This window comes from Danio rerio, chromosome 18, assembly GCF_049306965.1.
Source record: "Danio rerio strain Tuebingen ecotype United States chromosome 18, GRCz12tu, whole genome shotgun sequence".
Classification (NCBI taxonomy): Eukaryota; Metazoa; Chordata; class Actinopteri; order Cypriniformes; family Danionidae; genus Danio; species Danio rerio.
In genome coordinates, this window is record NC_133193.1 from 23,562,630 (window position 1) to 23,585,980 (window position 23,351).

The 23,351-nt window shown below is 35.2% G+C and overlaps 1 protein-coding gene and 1 long non-coding RNA gene across 5 annotated transcripts in view; one reads left to right on the forward strand and one right to left on the reverse strand.

The window, feature by feature from the left end:
- Positions 1 to 23,351, forward strand: part of ripor1 (RHO family interacting cell polarization regulator 1) — a 144,871-nt gene that overhangs the window by 33,057 nt on the left and 88,463 nt on the right. For 2 of the 4 annotated variants that reach the window (XM_009293579.5, XM_005159126.6), the window contains exon 1: positions 2,439 to 2,646. The exons of the other annotated variants lie outside the window; for them this stretch is intronic. The gene's annotated coding sequence lies outside the window, so the exon portion shown is untranslated. Of the gene's footprint in view, positions 1 to 2,438; positions 2,647 to 23,351 lie in introns of those variants that run through there. 4 annotated transcript variants of the gene reach the window in all.
- Positions 10,068 to 12,756, reverse strand: LOC137488278 (uncharacterized). The gene is made up of 6 exons (XR_011007253.2): positions 12,719 to 12,756; positions 12,289 to 12,401; positions 11,200 to 11,326; positions 10,938 to 11,023; positions 10,599 to 10,641; positions 10,068 to 10,501 (listed from the first exon to the last, which is right to left on the reverse strand). It is a non-coding gene; the product is annotated as an uncharacterized lncRNA (long non-coding RNA).

Below are 23,351 nucleotides of genomic sequence, written 5' to 3' on the forward strand. Positions count from 1 at the left end.
AATTTAAAAGATGGTTTTGTGAGGGGTGTACTTATATATGCTGAACATTGTATCTCTTTGTATCCAGTTCATGATGTATTTTGTCTTTAATGTATTTTGTCGCACAATTTTTTATTTATTTTTTTCTTCCCTTGTTATTTGTAATAATTTTTTCTTTCTTTCTTTCATTATTACTGTTACGTCACTACATGCATGACTCCCGATTGTTTTGTTATAGCACTTGACCATAATTATTGTGTTAAGCTGCCTTGTGGTGTTCAGGTCTTGGGATAGGAATTGGGTTAAAAAAATAGAAAGAAGGAAACTGTAATGTTAATTGTTGTATTGTATAAAACTTTATATTCCTTTTATAAAAAAAACAGACTAATTAAATGTTTTTTTATCAAAATGCTAATTAAATTTTTTTTTTATTTTAATTTATTAAGTTTTTATTTATACATGCATTTTGGTGAAACTATTACATTTAAGCGATTTTTATATGCACAGAAAGGATAATAAATGCATTCCAAACAACTTTCGTGAAAACAAAATGGCAAGTTATGGTTGAAATAATGTTTAATTATTATTATATATTAGATCGCCTCACAGCAAGAAGGTCGCTGGTTCGAGTCCCGTCTGAATTTAGCTGGCGTTTCTATGTGGAGTTTGCATATTGGTGTGGGTTTTCTCTGGGTGGGTTTCCCCCACTGTCCAATGTAATGTAATGTAATGTTATATAGCGCATTTATTGTGTATAGCCATACACCCAAAGCGCTTTACAATCATGAGGGGGGGGCCTCTCCACACCACCACCAGTGTGCAGCATCCACTTGGATGATGCGACGGCAGCCACAGGACAACGGCGCCAGTGCGCTCACCACACACCAGATATTGGTGGAGTGGAGAGACAGTGATAGAGCCAATTCGGTGGAAGGGGATGATTGGGAGGCCATGATCGTAAGGGCTGATAGAGGGATTTTGGCCAGGACACCGGGGTTACACCCCTGCTCTTTCACGAGAAGTGCCATGGGATTTTTAATGACCACAGAGAGTCAGGACCTCGGTTTAACGTCTCATCCGAAAGACGGAACCCACTGACAGTGTAGTGTCCCCTTCACTTTTACTGGGGCATTAGGACTCACACAGACCACAGGTTGAGCGCGCCCTGCTGGCCTCACTAACACCACTTCCAAAAGCAACCTAGTGTTCCCTAGTGGTCTCCCAGCCAGGTACTGACCAGGCTCAGCCCTGCTTAGCTTCAGTGAGTAACCAGTCTTGGGCTGCAGGGTGACATGGCTCCAAAGACATATGGTACAGGTGAATTGAATAAGTTAAATTGTTTGTAGTATATAAATGTGTGAATGAGTGTATGGGTGTTTCCCAGTAATGGGTAGCAGCTGGAAGGGCATCCTCTGCGTAAAAAATATACTGGATAAGTTGGCGGTTCATTCCGCTGTGGCGACCCCAGATTAATAAAGGGACTAAGCTGAAAAGACTTCTACACTTTTACACTTCTAAATCTATCTATCTATCTATCTATCTATCTATCTATCTATCTATCTATCTATCTATCTATCTATCTATCTATCTATCTATCTATCTATCTATCTATCTATCTATCTGTCTGTATGTCTGTATTTATCTGTCTATATCACTGTTCTATCTATCTATCTATCTATCTATCTATCTATCTATCTATCTATCTATCTATCTATCTATCTATCTATCTATCTATCTATCTATCTATCTATCTATCTATTTATCTATCTATCTATCTATCTATCTATCTATCTATCTATCTATCTATCTATCTATCTATCTATCTATCTATCTGTCTGTATGTCTGTATTTATCTGTCTATATCACTGTTCTATCTATCTATCTATCTATCTATCTATCTATCTATCTATCTATCTATCTATCTATCTATCTATCTATCTATCTATATTGTGTCAAGTACCTATGAAATATGAGTGTTTTAGCACATATTAGGAGAATATCAGACTCTCAATCCTAGTATTTGTCCAAATGATACATTTTCAACCAGATCAATATGACCCTGTCCCTGTTACCACTGTGTTGTTGTTGATGTTTTGAGGGTGAGGGGTGTAATTCTCATCTTTGGGTTTCACTGAAAGAGGCCAGTAAAAGCTCAAATCTTTGTCCCTCCCCTTCTCCTTCTCCCTTCCCCCTCTCCATTTGCAACGGGGCTCGTGCACAGTATTTAAGTGCATTTATACAGTTGACCAGACTGTAAAAAACAGAATTCATACACCACATGATATTGTTAACCCCTTTTCTCATCCCCTCTCAGTCCTCTTGCGAAAGCAGTGTCCCGATACTCCCTCCACGCTGGCCGGGTGTGAAGTGGCCACGCCGGGGATGGACGTCTTTTCATTTGCATGTGTTTTGTCCACACCCCTTACGAGATAACGACAGGACCAAGCCTACAGAGCATTGCCTACAGAGGGAGAAAGTGACACAGCTTGCAGTGTGTGTGTGTATGCAGAGAATTTGGGATACACCGCGTATTTACCGAGGAATTATTTTGCGCCAGAAACTTACTCGTGCCCTCCATCGCGTTCAAAGTATCAGATTCATTCAGCGCGCGGATTGAAAGACGCGGATTTGGATTTAAGCACCGATGATACCAACCCTGACAGACATGTATGTAGTTTCATTCCTCATTATTTACATCTTAACGACATTTCTGTGGTATATACACATTTGCTTTGAGAATATTACGTGCTTATTTAAGCCTCACGTTCACTTAAACATCTCACAAACCGAGCTATACAGTAACGTTATATAGTTACTAACGAGTCTGTGCCAATGTATTTTGAGCTACCAAGTATAGCCGTGTGGATAATTGTGGTCATTTTGCAAATGAATGTGCAGGGTAGTGTGATAGACTTTCTCATAACATGGCATGGAGGAGACTGGGAGTGAGCTCGGATGACAAAGAAAGCTTTGTTTGGCATATGTGTGTAAAAGATGTAACCTCGGATATTAATAGTTAGGAATTACATAGCGGAAAGACACCGTCAGCCACTTTGTGTTATTGCTTTGAAGCCTTTCTTTTCTCTTTTGCAGCACGTCCCTGCTCATAGTCACTCAGTTTCTTTAGAGAATATCCCATGAAGCTAATCCTGCACAACCTAATCCCTCAGATTTTTTTCCTCCCTCTCTCTCTTGTGCATGTTAGGGAATGCTGGCTCTAATAACCTACTTTTGTTACTTTGAAGTATATGTTTCTGGGATTTTTGGGGATTAGTAGTTTGACTGATATTTGTCAACAACTTTGAGCAATGCATACTGACACTGGCAGTTCTACTCAATGAGAAGAGGACACGCGAGTCCATTTTAGACGACTTAAAATTGTTGCTCTCAACCTTTTTTTGGTTTCAAAAGCTGTCAATGTCTATAAATATACATTTAAATATGTACGTTCCAGTGATATATCTAGTGCATTTAGTTTTTTAAGTGTTAAAAGTTTTTTTATTTAGAGATGCAGAATAGCTTAATGGAACACTGTCTGATTTTAAATCAGATGTTTAATTGTGAATGCTTATTTCATCCATTTTTACATTTATATAACAAGGTGTCTGTGGGGTCTTAAAATGTTAAACATTTCAAAAAAAAAATTTTTTTTTAAGCCTTAAAAAGCCTTAAATTTACTGAAATGTTGTGTTAAAGTTCTTAAATAATTTTATTCAGTTCTTAATTTTTCTCTGTCCAATTAAAGCTACCCAATCGGGCCGACATCCTTCTTAATATAATCAGAGAAAGAAAACTAAAAACAACACAATTCCTTATAATAATAACAGAACAATAAATCACTTTACGTTATCTTCCACTCTTTAAAAATTATTTACAGCAATTATCTATTTTTTGTGGCAAGTGAGGCATCGAAGACATGGTATCAGTTGCCGTTAACTATGCTACAATACATGGGAAAAACTGTTGAATCTTGTGTCACGATGTCCATTTGTCGTTTACGACTTTCCACGACACCCTTCGTCAAGGAAATCGCGCTGAAATCGTGTGATCTGACTGGGGCTTTATAACTAGCCAACTGAGGAAGCACACTTTGGTTCTGCCCAATTAGAAGCATTAATAGATGAATTAATATCAAAGAGAAACAGCGTTTGTAAAATAGGAATAGTTTGGTTTCAACGTCACAGACATCTAACAAATATAGGTAATTTTTAGGAGCTGTCACAGAATTTCTGACACGGCTTAAAGATTATTGAGCTGAAGCTTGAATTAAATCTTAAATCAATTCCCAATATCTGTCAAAAAAATCGCAATTAGATATTTTCCTGAAATCGCACAGCCCTAGTGGCAAGCAAAAAAAAAATCCATTGGCCCAACCGGTTGTTTTAGTCCTGTTTAGCCCATAAGTCTAAAATTTTATTCAAAATGGTCTTAAAAGTGTTTTAGAATTCTGATATTGTACGTTATACACTATGATGCCTTCACTTTTAATATTTACAATTAATAATAATAATAATAAATTGTATGTATTGTGCGCTTTTCTCAGACCCAAAGTGCTGCAAGGCCAACAATAGCAAAGCAGAACAATAAAAACAGTAAAAAGACTACAATAAAATATGAATGATTCAATACAATTGGATGGTTAAATTAACAAAAATAATCAATCTAAGTTAAAAGCAACGGTAAACAGATGAGTCTTGAGAAGTTTCTTGAAACAGTCTTGAGATGTAGCCTTAATGATGCTGATAGGTAGGCCATTTCATAGCTTAGGTGCACTACAAAGATTTTTAATTGTAGTATTTTATTTTATTTATACACATTTATCAGCTTGTTCTTAGCATGAAAATAATAACTAGTGTATAATTGTTTGGCAAAATCTTAATATCTATGTATCTTAAAGCAGGGCGATTTGGTCTAAAATCAAATTTTGATTAATTAACCATTTTAACTCGATTATGATTAATAAACGATTATTTTATTTATTTATTTATTCAATTTTTTTTGCCCTCATAGTTCACTGATAAGTTTTGTACAGTGCATTACTTGATTTAAAATAATTGAAGGAAACACACACTATCTACTATCTATGATTATTTATTGAACATCAACGTCCAACAATTGAAATTAAAACACACATTGCCTAAAATAAACAGTCCCTTTTTTCTTATAAATAAGTGAAAATAAATAACTCACACTTTTGGAAACAAAATGAATTATTTTCAGTGTTTTTCATATGAAAAGTGTCTCTTCTAAATAAAATAACTCTTTCATATCATGTAAAACATATTTTTAACAGTGCATTTCTTGCATCTACTGTAAACAAATGTTTTAATTGAATTATTAGTTTTGTTATGGAAAATATGCTATTTTAAGGCATCTCTGGCACAGCTCCCAAACACTGTCAATGTAGTGCAAAGTAAAACAGTAGTAACAAACAAGGCAGTCTCACATGACTCCATATGTCATGTGGACATAGGAAAAGTAATTAATTAATTAATTATGGGAAAAGTAATTAAAAAATCAACCTGGAAAAATTATATCGATTATTAGTTCTGAATTTTGATTTTGATCACTTTTTGATTAAGTGCCCACCCCTAGTGTATCTACATCGGAAGCAGCGCTTTTCAGTTTGTTTGCTGGTCCCTTAATGCACCCTGGCCTAATAAACTGTAACTTCATCGGCTTTCCTGTTCTCTGAGTTTTCATGACATGTGGAGACCAGAGCAGGCAAAGTGTCTTCATTCCTTTGACGTGGCTGTGTCGACTTCCAGTTGTAGTGCGCTGTGTTATTTATGAACTTGCACGTGAGATTTGCAGCAAATCTTGTGACTGTTAATTTAACCGTAAGGCTATGCGAGTGTACCAACAGCCTTACTTTCTGGTAAGAATGTGGGAACACTTTTTTTTTTTTTTTTGGAAAACTCAGAGCCTTGTAGGCAGCACCACGGGCCACACAATCTGTCCATTGTGTAGACCTAGACCGAGATGAAGGGGCCTAATTTAGCTAATGATTTGATCAAGCAAAGTGATGAAAGTGATAAAGCTAGTTTGTGTGTGCGGCCGGTCGTACTAGTGTAGTTGTTTTGTTGATGACTTAAAGAATACAATCATAGGGTGTGTTCACACTGTGGTTTGATTAAAATTTACTCTAGTTTTATTCTGAGTATGATCTGTGGGTGAGGTTTGTTTGAATAAGTGTTAATGGATGCATTTTGCACACCAAACAAGTGTACCAGGGATCTAAAGATTTAATCGATTTACACCATTTAATGATTTATGATATTGATTTAATGATGCAATTTTTTTTTTGCAGTTTCTTTCAACAAAAAAAGTTGAGACTAGGACTGCACGATACTGCTGTGATATGCGGTATTGATGTTGAGTATTGCGATAACGATATAACAAAAAAAGAAAAAAGATAATTTTTTACTTACATTTTTTATGATTTATTTATGCAGTTTTATTAAAATTAACAGGTTAAAGTTATTCGGATTCGGATTACTTTTAATTAGGAATAATAACAGTGTCAAGGTGCAGTCATTTAGGCTGAGTCCGAAATCACATGCTTTTGACCTTATTCTAAAATGCGGAAGTGCGGCTGTTTTTGCGATTGTTTAAAAACTTCTGATTCAGTTGCCTATGGGAGAAATGACTAGGAGTAATAAACGGCAGAAAACGGTCAAACTACTTGCTCTACAAACAAATTTTGACTTGACTTTACAGACCAAGTAGAATAATATAATAAGAAAATATCAGTTTGCAACATCAAACAGCAAAACCAGCAGTTTTTAATGTCTAAAAATGAATGGAAGTGAATGAGACCGAATGTCTCGAGCCAAAAAGACTCAAATGGCTGCGCCCGCTCGTCGGCAAAGAATAAGGTGAATATAGTACGCTTAAAACAGTGTGAAGCCGAGTAGTATGTCCAAGTTTATAGAATTCAGAAAACAGTATGTGAGTAATACCTGGACGACTTACTACTTTCTGAAGAACTCGATTCTGAAGTGCGCATACAATGCACGTTATGCTTGCCCAGGATACACTGTGAGAGAATTCATAAATGGGAGTGAAGCGATACAACTGACGTGGGTAGGTCATGTGATCATGACAAAAAAGGTAATATGTAGTATGTCTATTCATTCTGTTCAAATTGATACTGTATAGAACATACTTTTCTAACGGCCGAGTATACATTTACTTTCAAATGCAGTACCTACTGAGTAGTAGGCAATTTCAGATGCAGCCTTTGTCTTTAAAACACTATGAATGAGTAAAAACCAGATATGAGTAATAAAGCAGATATTCTGAGACTGATTGTTATTGTTTTTGTCTTAAGGCTTAAGATATTAATGCCCCATCTGATTGGGCAAATTTGGATAAACAACCAATGCATAAAATACATGTAATTTAACACACTTGTCTATAATATATAAACCATTATCATAATAATGATAAATTTGCATTATATTGTGCAGCCCAAGTTGGGACAATTTAGAAATTTAAAAGTGTCCTTTTATTACTTCTCAAATTCTGCGCCTTTTTGGATAAAGTAAAATGTTTTTTTTAAATAACTAAACTTTGTTAATTAAAAAAAATGGCAAATTCCAAATCATACAGAAATGGCTTAATTTGGTTCCTCAATATGCATTCTTCAGTGATCTTGCATCTTTGTGTTCTCATGTAACATCAACCGCCAAATGCAAGAACGTAGGACATGTGAAAGTTCCTGGATGTGTTCTTTCAAGGACACACCAATGCAGACTTAAACGCAGAACTCACTCGAGAAGTCCTAGAAGTCGTTGCAGCTGATTCCAAATAAAGGAGGTGTGAAGCACAGCATTTTAAATAGATTTATTATTAAATTTCAGAGATATAACTTATTTATCTCAGGAGTTTACCTAAAGACACGGTGAAAGTAAACATTAACATGAAAATCGCAATAAAGGCATTAACACATTATGGGTATTTGTTTGCTCAAATTCGTATTAAAATCTGTTTTATTTGTATTGTGCAACATATATTTGTAAGGTTTTTGTGCATGTTACATATATTGAAAAGGGGGAAAACAATAAAACGTATGAATGCTGTAATGTTTAAATCATTTTTCGTTAAAATTACGGGAAGTTCATGTGACTATCAGGAACAACGCAGCATCTCATTTCTCACAGGACACCTTTGTGACATATCTGTGTTCTCCCAAGTCTCCCAAGTTCATTCTTCCGAGGTAACCTGGCAAGAATGATCAGCATGAGAACGCAAGTCTGTTCTCTGCATTCTTGGAATTGAGAAACAGCCAATGTTGATCAGTGGACGTGGCTTAGCATCAGATCCAAAGAAGTGCCTTCTTTCTTTACAGTTCCTATACTGACTTGTAAAAACTTCAATAATAGTGAGAGCGACCAAAAAGCTGAGAACTATTTTGCTAAATGTTTAAATAGCCATCAGTCGTTTTTTAACTTTGTGCTTTTTAGTATTTGTCATGCATATTGTTATTAATTTCAAAGATTGAACTGTTAAAAAATGGTAGAGATGACATGCACGCATCTGTGCAGCGATTCTTCCCTTCGGTTTCTCCAATCAATTTAAATCATATATTTAAAAAAGGAAAGTAAAGAGCATGACAAGTCGTTCGTCATATTGCCTGTATGACGATGTGAGCTAGACATTTAGTTTCTGTGGCCAGACAATCCTCAAATATAAATGAGGATGGAGCTTCCTCAATAATTGAGCTTCCTTAATAATCACACTCGATTAACCCATTTACTTCAACTTGTTGTTCGCTGCTATTGTGCATGTTAAATGAATGAACAATAAACAAATACAATGGTCCCTGATGTTCAAAACATATATTGTGATTTATTTGATATTCCAAATGATTTTAAGTGTCACATACACTCTGAGTAATAAAGGAACGCTAGCTGTCACTGGGGTGGTAAAGTACCTTTTCAAAAGGTACAAATTTGTACCTTTAAGGTTCATATTTATACCTCAAGGGTACATACTAGTAATTAAAAAGTACAAAAGTGTTCCTCTTAAAATAATTAGGTACTATTGTTTACTTTTAAGGTACCAGTATGGACCCTTTAAGTACAAATGTGAACCGTTTAAAAAGGTACCACCCCAGTGACAGCTTGCATTCCTTTATTTCTGAGAGTGTACAATATTTGAATAGATTTTTATTCAACTGGCTCATCGAGAATCGTTACATCCCTAAAGCAAACCAAGCAAAAAAAACAAAACAAAAAAAACAAATAGGTTTCGGCCCAAAACAAAGATGAAGAAATAACAAAAAATGTAAGTAACAGAAAATGGTATGTGATAAAGCAAAATGCAGACATAAAAAATAAAAATTTGTTACTTCAACCAATATTTTGCTGTTTTACAATTCATTTTAGGTGCATGAAGTTTGTTTCTTTAGTTATGTGTGTATTCCTGATACAGTTTTGATTCCTTTGCACATTTTATTAGTTCTTAAAGTTCTCCACCAATAAAAAAATACCATCACATGTGCACACAAACAACACTTGTAAGTAGGGCTGCACGATATTGGACATTTGCAATATTTTGTATTTCTGGAATGCGAATACAGCTTTATTTGGAAAGAATTTTTATTTTAGATTAATTGGAGTGATTTTGTAGGGAACTGAATCCCAAGTAACATATAACAAAAACCTAACAAGCAGATAAATACAATATAGCAGGGATAAACGTAAATTTTAGTTTTCTGGAGAGTGACTGGATCAGTACACAGCAAAATATGGGGACCCAAAACAACTCTATGGGTGTTAATTTCAACACTTTGAAAGTGTCTCATGGGGTCCACTCAAAACAGAGTTAAATCAACACTTTCAAAAGGGTTGGCACATTGACACCGAAGTAAGGGTTAATTTTAACTCAGGGCAGAGTTAAAAAATGTAACTATATTTAACACCACCTGGTGTAATATATTGTTATTTTATTCAACTCTCTTGAGTGTAAATATGGTAAAAAGGTCAAATAGACTGTAAATTACAAAATAAAAAACATTTTATTTGAAAACATTCACAACTTCAACAATTCATTCAATTTTTAAAATGCAACAATGTCAAATATGCTTTAAATGTTTTATTAGTACAGACAGTATCAACAAAATATGATGTCCAAACTTGATGTTTCATCAGAGCAATTTGAAAGTTCAATATATCGTCACTCATAGTTTTCTTCTGAACTCATAGTTTTCTTCTGAAAATACATTTTAAACAACTTGGCGTGCAAATCTTTCACTTCTGGTGTTTCCTTGGTCCTCCATATCAAACACAGCAGTTTAAATGAAGGTATAAATGCTGTAAACTGTGTGAAAACAAACTGGAGCTAGGAAATCTCATCAAGCATGTCCTGTGAATGAAGTGCTTCCCAGCCACATGATGACCTTTTTATCCATGACGATGTACAGTAGTAGCTGCTGATCGCTCGTCTGGTGGTTCCTGATGCACGGATATACTGTAGGGTGATGCTCATCTAAGAACTCTTCAAGACTCCAGCATGACTAAGAAAAATGTTTGAAAACAAATTGCAATCAAATTCTATGATATATTTAAAAGAACATTTAAAGTAAATAAAACATTCAAGAAATCTAAACTCACCTTTTGAAAATCTTCATGATGATCCACAACTTGACTCTCCCAGCTGGTTGAGGTGACAGGATATGGAAAAGTAGAAAAAACACATACATCACTGTTGGATCTCCAAAAACAATTAGGTTAACCACTATGACTAGAACTGGAAAAACAGGCAGCTGTCTGTCCAGAATCCTCAATTTAACACAACACTTGGAGCAAAATTTAGAGGAGCTTAAAATCTTTTATATCATTTAGTGATGCTGACTTCCCCAAAATATTGGCCACAGTGTAAAAAATATTCATAAACTTACAGTTTTCTGTAAGTGTGTGCGTGCATGTGTGTGTGTGTGCGTGTTTCTTTACCAGATTCAACTTGTTAGGCCCTTTCAGGTCCAGTATTGACGCCACCTTTCCTGGAGTCTAGCAGATGTTTCAGGTCCAAATATAATCTAAAATATTAGGATAAGCAGAAGAGAAAAAGTGCAGAGCAAAGAGCAAAACATTATTTAAGTAACAGTTCACCCACAATACAAAACTTATCACCTTCATGTCATTTGTTATTCTCTAATGCTCTAATACCCTCTCAGCTTATTGTGAAACAAATACAGAACTTTATTAAACATACCTTCATTATTATCACCACATATGACCAAGAAGGTGTGCTTGGTCATTTCACCAACTCTGGAAATACACCATCCGTCTCTAATCAGCCACCGTCACAGGGTCTTGTGTTATTGTACAGAGAACTGTGGCTGTTAAAAAACAACACATTAGTATCTAACACATATGCATAACCTTCAGATTAAAAAAGAGAGATGAACATCACAAAGTATGCCTCACACATTTTCACATATCTTTTGATTCAGATGTTGATTATTGATAATAAATCTACAAATCAAACCTGTATCATCATTAGGCTGCTCAAATATGAATCAGTTGATTAATTTTACAGACAGGTGGCTTTTTACAACGCACTAATAAAACGGTAATGTTGTGTACAGTACATGCTAAGTTTAGCCTATAGTTTTAAGCACAATATCATGCGGGAGAAAAAGCTTGACTAAGATGTTCCTGACTACAGAAATAGCCTAACTTACTAACGTCAGACATCCCGAGTTGGGAAAAGTCATTTTCGGGGGATACAGAGTTGATTTGCGGGAGGTAGCGGGAGAGATGAGAACCTAAAGAGCAATGGGATGAGTTGCGCGCGACGTACCTGAAGAGCGGTGGGGGTGACTTGCGCGCGACGTACCTGAAGAGCTGGGAGAGATGCGGTGGAGAGGGGCGTGCAAAGTGTTCAATGACCGGGCGGGAGACGCGCGATTTCCGGGAGATTATCATTCATTTGCGGGCATCTACTTGGGCATCTGGGAGTCTCTGTGCATTTGCGGGATAACGTTAACGTTAGTCCCGCAACTTCCGGGAGACTTCTGTAACGTTAAATGTCTGATAAAGTGCAAACGCGGTCATTTAAAGACATTAATGTTAACATTCCGACTTTAATGGTTGTCAACACTTAATATAATTCAAGCGTACGTTATCACACGAGTCTAAGTTATGAACTAACGTTAACGGTATATGGACGGCCACGAATGAACCAGTTTAAAAGGTTCCGCGGTGTTTAAAATAACCAAATTTACGTACACGAATAACAAACAATCATTTGTTTCAGTCAGGAAGCCTTTTACAATTAAGCATATGTTCATTTACTCACCAGATATGTTTTAGAAACTCTCCAGAGCTTATGGAAACCGTCCTGTGTTGCCATTAGCATCCGGGCAGAGTAGGCTAACGTTAGGCGGCTCCGGGGATTCCCTCGCTAGTTTGCTTGGAATTAAAGGAGAAGTGTCCATTTTATTTTACAGATGGGTAACAACGCACAAAATGGCATTAAGCGTGACAGAAATGTGTTGAACATGTACATTTGATGTTTTTATGCACTATGTATGCGTGATATATAAAAACATTCTTGAAAAGAAGTGAATAGTAATGCAGTTAAGCTAGATACACAAACGACCATGAATGAACCGCAGAAGTTTAAAATTGTCACTCCATTCTAAAGTTATTAACTTAACAACATGTTTACAACTGTATTTCCTTAAAGAAAGTCAGTACAATACCAACATTTAGGTAGTTTGACTCACCAGTTGCTGTTCTAAACCTCAGATGGAAAATGGCGTCTGGAAAATTCTTCAGTGACTGGGGCTGCATGAATTCCCGGATGTTGGAAATAACACCACCAAGTGTTGAAAAGATAACTCCTTGATTTCGCACTGAATAAAATCAATTCTAACTCTTATTATATTCATTTATCAAAATCTAACTCTTTAACGTCAACACTTTACTCTCAAATGCTTCAACACCGAGAATTTAACTCTGATGAATTTGCTGTGTATTCAGGTACAGATATTAAATAATCAACACTGCATAGTCTTTATTGTATATAATGTAATCTTTAATAAAGTTACAAACATTATAATTTCTGGTGGACGGATGTTTTAAATTCTGAATGTTGAAATGTCCACACATTCACAGGCCTTAAAGCCATAGTTCACCCAAAAAATAAAAATTGACTCACTATTTACTCACCCTTTACTTGTGAAGGGTGAAATAAAAATATTGAGTAAAGTTTCATCTTTGGGTGAACCGTCTCTTTAAAAACACATGTAGATTATAAACTTGTTCCATCATAATTCAACTCTGCATTAATTATAATCAACTATAATCCCCAATCAATATTGCATATGCTGCAATGTGACGATTGCAGATGCACACATTGCGATATCGAGCCCTATTTGCAAGCTCATTCAGCCCAGCACTCAACATTGCTTTTGAATGTTCATAATAAGTACGTTCAAATGTTGTTGAAGAGAAACAAACTGCTGAGTGTGAACACACCCTCAAGTCTGTAAATCGATTTAGAGTGCATTTTCTTTTTAGTGCTTTTTTCCTTTTAATATTTGCATAGACCGTCTGTTTGGCCTTTGTTAGTATAGTCTTCTGTTTTTGGTTACATCACATTGGCTCATCCAAACAGTGTGTCAGATGTGTGCCGTAACTTCAAGTCTTGTTTAAGTAACATATTTACATTTATCCAAACATAGTTCTCTCTTTACTCCAATCAGAAAGTAATGCACATTCAGCTTTTCCTTCCAGATTCTCTCAATAATCTCTCTCCTGCTTATTTTCATTTGCATTCCGTTTCCTCACAAAGACATTGACATCCTCCTCCCCTAGAGGAAAGGCTGTCTGTCCTGGTTGACCATTCTGAAAATAGACCCGCCTTGAGGAAGAACCAATTCACTGTTTACTGCATGGATAAAAAAAAAAACCAACAACTCTGCAGTAACTATCATGCTTCAGGCTTGAAATGAAATCTCCGTGACCCGACTTATTCTCCAAGTCCAGTTGGAGTCTACACAATTGGGCACTTATTCCTAATTTTGTATTGTGGGGATTGTGTTTCCCAGAAATGGATGTAGGTGAGCTGCCAGTATCTGTTTAGCCTTTTATCTTCCACAGTGCTTTCTCTTCCTCCTTGGGAAAGCAGATGCAGTGCATTAGTTTTTCTTCCTGTCGGTCAGACAGTCACTAGTTTCAGAAGCCAACGCGTCTTGAAATGAGTGTCTGGATCTGTGTGGGAGATTATGAACCATTCCTCCAGTCTTCTGCACCTGGATGCTTCTCTTGTGAAAAGCAAAATTGTTTTTATTTGTACTTCATAACTATTTTCAGTAGCATCAGTTATATCATATAATTATATTATTCAGTGCATGTTAAGCTTTCACAGACATAAAAAAGGCATACGTTTAGAAATGTAGCACATGCACACAGGCTCTCTCACTGTAGTGTAAGGACGGACTGGGACAGCAAGGGGGAGGTGGCAGGCCAGATTGACAGTCAGGCCACCGAGAAATGTCACGGTGCTCCCTATGGCCAGTCCATCCCTGTTATTAGCGAAGTTTTAAATTGCAGTGTGTGCCTTCACAGAGTTTAAGATTCATTTTTACATATAACTTTTATATTTTTTTAAACACAAACTTTTACTGCATCTGAAATTCCAACAGAATCTCACGGCAATTCGCCATCATTTGATTTAGTGGCTAATTCGTATAAAATCTAATTTGTTCAAATTAGTACTATTTACTCATCCCCTAATGGCAGATGGGTTTAGGGGTGGGTTGGATTGGGTGCCACGCCTCCTTTTTAAAATTGTACAATTTCATATGACTGAACTTTGAATTCATACAAATTAGCCACTTAACTGACAAAACGTAAAATACTTATGTTTTCTCGTTAGATCAGGCTGGAAATTCACTATTCCCTATACATTAGCCAAGTAATATAGTTTATTTGAATAAGTGGATGAGGAGTGAGTGAATTCGAGCACTCTGTGCACCAGAATGATGTTGTTTTGTTTGTGTTTTGATGGTTAATAAATCCCTCGGACAGATTAGATTTTCAACTTCTCAGTCAGACGTTGTGATAGTTATTTAACACTTAGTGAGATGTCTGTTAGTAATGAAAAACACATGTTGATTTATTTCAACTACAAACATTAGTTTAATGAAATACTATTTTGTTTTAAAACTTACACTGACATAATTCTGATGTGAACGCCATCTTGTGGTCAGGCGAGGAAATGCGCAAAGTCTCAAAGTGCATTATGGGTATTTTCTAGCTGTTGAATGTAGGCATGGGACAAAAGCGGGCTATATGCACACTAGTGTTTTTCAGCCAATGATGAACTTTCAGCCAATGATGAAGCTCAATGTGACAATTTTCATTTTCATAAGGTTCTTTTTAAAGCATTGATGTTGTAATGTAATTCAAATATAATCACTTATAGACTTAAGCATATATTTGGTTGTTAAAGTGTAAAAAGAGACGAAAGAGCGTTTAAATGCAGGTGCTGTCATTAGCCGCAGGCAAATGCAGAAACTCCATTGAAAATACGTTTTAAAGACATGACGTGGGAAAGAATTATTTAATGTAGTGCTTCTGGTTTGGTCTGATACTCACTTCTTATCGTATCTCAGCCAGGCAGTGAAGATCTCTCATTTTTAAAGAAATCAAGTTTTAAATGTGGTGATTATGTATCGGATGACAATTAACCAGAACCCATGGGGCTGGCTGACTGAAATTAAGTCTGTGTGCACTGGCTTTAAGGTTTACTTCAGTTTATAAAAGTCAAGGTTTTGAAAAGGCAAACAATATTTGTTATACCAGTCCTAAAGTATATGTAAGTTTAATTTTTTATGTGTTTTTATGCATGTTTCATTAAGTTTTTTAAGGCAACAGTATCTACAGAAAAAGGACACTTTAAAAATAAATTCTACTGGTCAGGACACTTTTGAAAAACAACTCACTTATGCACCAACATACTGTACAAGCATGCTATAGACCTTTACATTATATCCAAAGAAAAGAAAGCTATCCATAGATGCCTTTTCAGGTTGTTATGAAATCTGTGTCTTTGAAACTAATGAAGTTAGTGATTTAATTAAACTGTTTAGCCTGACTTGTTTAAAAAAACCAAAATATTTAAAATGTCTCTTAAAATAAAATATATTGTGTTCAATAGGGACAAAGTTGCTTTTTACCTATACATTTAAGAATAACTTATTTTACAGCATTAATCGCAATACTGTGAAACCATAAGACTGTGATTAACTTTATCCAATGTTATCATACCGTCAGAATCTTATTAATCTTATCTTACCGGCCCTTGCCTAGTTGAGTATACATGGGCTGTACTCTCATTATTGCAGTGCACTGTGGGATTGATTGGATAATTTGGTTTTGAACACCGAATTGACTGCTCTGTCAAATAGTTCACTATTTAATATGTTTAACTCAATTTGGATACAGCCTTTGACTTGCTTCTTCTCAGCGACTCAGTCCAGTGAATTCTCCAAGCAATATGACATTTTTAAGACAAATCACTACAGTCATTCATAGATGGTTCAGTTCTTTGAGTTCATCGCTTCTTCAGCTACTTTCAGAAACTGTGAATGTGTTTTGTGATGATGCAAACTAGGGGCAAATAAATTACTTGTACTTCTTGTTGAATTTAGTGAATTGACTTCAAATTTATTTTGTTGTTGTTTGTTTTTGTGCCCATTAAATAATATAACTATGGTTCATTTGTAAGGATTGTGTTACAACGTTTTATTGCTGTTTGCTTTTTACATGTTTACCAAGTAAAATATCCAGTTTGTTTGTGCTAAACCACACACTAAACTTATGTAGTGTGCCATTTTAACTTGCTCTTAAATACCTTTTACCTCTTTACTATGGCTTTTAATGAAACAAAGTGTCTTGAATAGTCAATAATCTTCCCGGGAATAATGATTGTTGTTAAAAGGACTTAAAGTTGTATGTTTATATATATATATATATATATATATATATATATATATATATATATATATATATATATATATATATATATATATATATTTATATATATTTATATATATATATATATTTATATATATTTATATATACATATGTTTGTGTGTGTGTGTGTGTGTGTGTATATATATATATATATATATATATTTTTTTTTTTTTTTTTTTTTTTTACCACATTTAGTTTTCTTTTAAGCAGAAAACTGTAGCAAAATGTGTGCAAGGACTTTATTAACATGAAGATGTGCAAATGTATTTTTTTGTTGGTTGGTTTGTGTTGCTGGTTTGTTTATGTCGCATTTATAATGATGGTCAGGGCAGTAGAAGCAGCACAAATATATCGACAATCCCACCCACAATAATCAGTTAAAACAGCAATGGAAATGCAAACAAAAACAAAATGAACTGAAGCAAGCCAAAATATACCGTATCGTGCTGTGGAAAAGTGGCTCAGGAGACCCAACTCTGCCAAACTTGATACCCTATTGGAGACTATATGCTAAATAATTTTTGCACTTTTGTATTTTGTCAAATTTGCAGAGTCCTGACTCTTCAAAAATGTCTATGGTGGTCTTTTTAGAATTTTGTAGGTACTGTAACTCCAAAAGCTCAGAGCTCAGCCTGAGGGGAAACTCCAGCATAGTTGTGTCAGTTGAGTCTCTAGGATAAACAGGAAGCTGCTAAAACTACAGCGCTGTTCAGCGGGGACAGTGATGTCTATGCAGTATGACAGCATTGTGAAAGCCTAACGCTGCAGTTAACCAAACACACATTAACCCTCATGTGTTTGGAAACAAACCACTATCAACGTATTGATGTAGATAAAGAAGAGGAGGATATTTTTACGTTTCTCATAGTGGTATTTAATTTTTTTATTTGAGAAACAGCAAAGCACTGGAGAGTATAAGTAGAGATGTTTAAGTAAAGATGTGTAACTTGCATGCAACTTTGCAGTGTTGTGCAGATTTACCACGCAACATCTTCCAGCCAAGAGGTTTTTCAGGATGGTTTAGTCATTTAATCCTCATTTCACTTTTCTTTTTCTCATTACCTCGTCCAGAGCTCCCACCCATCCGTCTGTGCAACAGCCTTCCTCTACCGAGCTCTTTTCCCTGCGTGTGGATTGGCAAACTACCCACAGCCGCAATAAGAGCCTGCTTTCTGACTGAGCAGGGAAATGAATTCCCAGCATCCCTGATGACTGTGGGGGCGTTTCTGATGATATCATTGTGAAGAAGAGACAAAAATAAGTGTTGTTGTTTAGTTCTGAGCCCCAAACTTTACCAGTTAGCGATATTATAAGAAGGGCTGGGGCTGATGATTTTGTCATCATTAATTTAAATGAGCTTTTTAATTTTTTCATTACTCGTATTAGTTTCACAGACCTAACTTCTTTCATGGCTTTTGAATGTAAGAGGATTAATAACTTTATTCACAGAAAAGATTTTAATGTTGAATTTAATAAAAAAAAAAGTCATTTAACATTATCAGTGAATTACTTTAAAATAGTACTGGGCAAAGATTAATCACATCCAAAATAAAAGTTTGTTTGTGTATTTTGTATATTTATTATGTATATGTGATACAAACACATACATAAACACAAAACTATACAAAACTTGTCACATAGATATTTACACACACACACACACACACACACACACACACACACACACACACACACACACACACACACATATATATATATATATATATATATATATATATATATATATATATATATATTTGTATTTACTATTTAAATATAAATATTTTCTCAAACATATGCAAGTGTGGTTACATTTATATATCCAAAATAAATAAACACCGCACATACATGTGTAAAAAAGCATGTTGATATTTAGATGCGATTAATCGCGATTTATATTTGCCCGGCTCTACAAAACCTTAATTTATTTGTACATTGTTTTACTTTATTATTAATTGCTTGATTTACAACTGATTAAATCTAATAGTTTAATTTAATAGTTAAATTTAATTTAAACAGATTGAGATTGATTCTAAGTAATCTGAAAACATACACTACCTAACAAAATCTTGTTATCAATCCCAAAATACTATCTTGACTTCTAGTTGATCATTTGGAAAAGTGGCAGAAGGTAGATCTTTCAGATGAATCATCTGTTGAACTGCATCCCAATCATCACAAATACTGCAGAAGACCTACTGGAACCTGCAGGAACCTAAGCTTCTTACAGAAATCAGTCTGGTTTGGTTAAGGAAAAATCATGATTTGCGGTTACATTCGGTATAGTGGTGTGTGAGAGATCTGTAGACTGGATGGCAACATCAACAGCCTGAGGTATCGAGACATTTGTGCTGCCCATTACATTACAAACTACATGAGAGTTAAAGAGAGTTATTTGAATTCTTCAGTAGGATAGTGCTCCTTCTCATACTTTAGCTTTTACATCAAAGTTCCCGAAAGCAAAGAAGGTCAAGGTGCTTCAGGATTGCCAGCCCGGTCACCAGACATGAACATTATTGAGCATGTCTGGGGTAAGATGAAGGAGGAGGCATTGAAGATGAATTCAAAGAATCTTGATAAACTCTGGAAGTCCTGCTAGAACGCTTTCTTTGCCATTACAGATGACTTTATTGATGAGTCATTGCAGAGATGTATGGATGCAGTAGTCCAAGGTCATTGGAGTCATACACAATATTAATTATTTTTCCACTGCCACATGACTTTATATTCTATACTGTACATTATTTCTGTTAAGTGACACGAGGTTTGTCTCAGCAAAGTCAGACATTACTGTCCTAATTAAATAATTCAAAATCAAGGCATGATCACATTTTATTTGGATAAAATCAGCATAATCTAGAGGCCTTTGCCTTTGATATAAGCCTTTTGATATGATCAACTAGAAGTCAAGTTATTGTCGTTCCTAAAACTTGAATAGATGACAATACTTTTGTTAGATAGTGTACATTAAAAAAAACTAACAAATGAAATAAAATCAAATGGTTACAAACAGTTAATGTTAAACTTCAATGTGATAAATTTCTTTGAGTAAAAAAAAAATTCTTGAATTATCACATATGAAAAGTCTTAAAAAAATGAATGTGTAATTGAAAAACTAGTGGCCCATTGGCGAATCTGCCCCAATAAACCGTATTTGAGAACTGACAGTGCTTATTCTCAAGCCCTAATTAAAGTCATAGTAAAATAGTCAAATATGCTGAGGACAGTTTGTTTGATGTGCTGCTGTACTTCCTGAGTCTGAGAAAAATCATTTTCAGGTGAGCTAAGGTTCTCGATCCCTGCAGATAAAGGAGTTGAATAAGTCACCTGTTATTTTTGGCTTCCCTCACACTCATCAAACACCTGAGTGGTTGCACAATGCTGGAATGTTGAGCAATGTCTGGATGTTTCACAATTTGAGCGTGCCATTCATGTGGTTATTGCAGCATAGCATTATCCTGGCGGCTGAGTACGGCCCAGCGTGTCCATGTGTTTAAACTGACTGTCATTATGGGCTTGCCATTGAACAACATGCATTGCAGCTCTGTGTATTTCAGCAAAGGCATAGTGGAGTTGTATTTGGCCTGGCGTACAGTGTAATTCTTGGGTAGGCTGCGTATTATAGTACGCTGTGTATTTCTGGAGTGTATCATTATGCAGTGAGAGAGAGGACTGTTATTATTGAGTCAGTGCAGGAGAGACGGAGCATCTGGACAGGGTGACTCACTCTCTCCCCAAGCCGTGTTCTTACACATGTGATGCACAGACGGATGCGGGACTCCTGAAAGTTTTTAATATATGAGTAACTGTTATACGTGTTCAGTGCTCGCTCTAGGCAAACACTGCCTGCATTTGAATGTGCTGTGATGCGAAAATCCATTTGCCTTTATACTTTGTCATCTGCAGTGTTGGAATGGAGACTGAACTATGGTGGTTGGCACTCGGCATGGATTTTTTTTTTATGGCAAGTGCTGATTCTGAAATCTCCAGAGTGGGGTGCATAATGTGTTTATAAAATGGGTTGATTTAATCAAATTAAAGCAACTTTTAATACATTTACAAATAAAGATTTTGCCATGCATCAAACAATTTACTCCTACAAGTGTTTTTGATATATGTTATATTACTGGCCAAGATTTAAGCATGTTTTGTTTATATTTGTTCATACCAGAAATGCGCAAACTAGGGCCCACAGGCCAAAGTTGGCCTTTTGTATCCTTTGATTTGGCCCACCAGAGATTTAATATCACCTTTTGTTTGTTAGCTTTAATACTGAGCTGCAAAAAAGCTAATTAAAATTAAATATTTTAATTAAATGTTGTAAATGAATCAGATAATTTTTTTTAACATAGTGTCAGTTAACGAATAGGGGACAGAGCAGTAGACATCAGCATGCAAATCAAGACAAAGGCAGGTTCAGCATGACTAGTGTATTCAGCCTTGAACTCTGTTGTTTTATAAATTTAATTTTGTTTATGGTTTTATTGTAAGTTCGTGGCAGGAGTGTATGGATGTTTCCCAGTGATGGGTTGCAGCTTGAAGGGCATCTGCTGCATAAAACATATGCTGGATAAGTTGGCAGTTCATTCCGCTGTGGTGACCCCTGATGAATAAAGGGACTAAGCCGAAAAGAAAATATAGGAATGAATAAAGAATAGGAAAAAAATAGGAAAGAATAAAGGAATGAATGTAAGTACGTTAAAATAATATACATTTTTGAATGCATAATTAAATGGTGGTGAAGTATTTTTTTTTTCAATTTAGTTTTAAATACTATGAAATAAGTTAGGAAATTACCCATTGCAACTATAATGTAATACAGTTTGCTATATTTACTTTCAGCCTACAGCTCTCAGTCTAGCTTTGATTTTAGCCCTTCATAAGAAAAACTTTGGACACACACACGCACGCACGCATGCACACAATATATATAATATAATACGATAGTTCATAAATTGTATAAACGACATATATATTACATATATACATAATTACATGTATAGATAATTAGCGCTGGGCAAACATTAATCGCATCCAAACTAAAAGGTTGTTTCGACATAATACATGTATGTGTATTGTGTTTATTTATTATAGATTTTTAGATTAGATTCAACTTTATTGTCATTACACACGTACAAGTACAATGCAACGAAATGCAGTTTAGGTCTAACCAGCAGTGCAATAGCAGCAAGTGCAGGATACAGGAATAAGTTATAAAGTGCAGTTATAGAAAACTATGGTGATATTTACAGATGGATGTACTATCAGCATTATATACAGGTTGGATAAGCTATGAACAGATTTACAATATATGAATATATGTGCAGGTTGCTATTAATAATCAGTAGTGTGCAGATAGATAAACATGATTACAAGTGTATATGTTACAATATATGAATATATGTACAGGGATAGATAAACATGATTACAAGTGTATTTGTTACAATATATGAATATATGTACAGGGTGTATACATATACAAATTAGGGCTGTTTGATATAGGCAAAGGAAACCTATCCCGATTTTCTGGAACAGTTTTGTGATTTGGATTTTAATAACGATTTTGTCCCACAACTACATACACACACACCTACACACACAAACACACACACACACACACGCACACACGCACACGCACACACACACACACACACACACACACACACACACACACACACACATTTTACAGTGTAAATCTGAAACTTATTTCCAAAGGAAAACAATTAAATATTTATCAAAGACCTGTAACATGTCTCTGAAACAGACATAAGGCCAGCATAAAAATAAAAAATCACCTAGTAAAGGTGTAATAAATTGTCTCTAGTACTGACCTTTGGCAAAATAAATAAATAAATACATTTAAATATTGTGCATATTGGGAGCAACAGGCTCGCATACTCCAGGCGCACATAACGTTAGTTGAAAACATCTAAACTTTTCAGTATGCTGCACCGCGAGTCACGTAACAAAAACTGACTCATCAGCTTCATATTTTGTATGCAATATGCACATTCATGTACTAATTACCTCAGACAAACTCAGGATACATCATAAATATGTATAATACGCACACAGATCTTATGTCAAAACAAACATTTATTTTGAATGTGATTAATCTTGATACATTTTTGCCCAGAACTAACATTTATATTTGTGTGTGGTAAATGTCATGTTTAATGTAATATTTTATAAGTTATAGTATATTTTTATAGTATATAGTATAGTATGTTTATAGTATGGGTTAGGAAAGGATGAGGGACGAGGACTCTGGCGTAAATATAATTGGTATTTTATAAGTATAAAATAAAACAAAAGCAAGCCTAGAGGAGAAAAAATTAACCAAACCAAACTTGACTGGGCTGGCAGGGATCAGG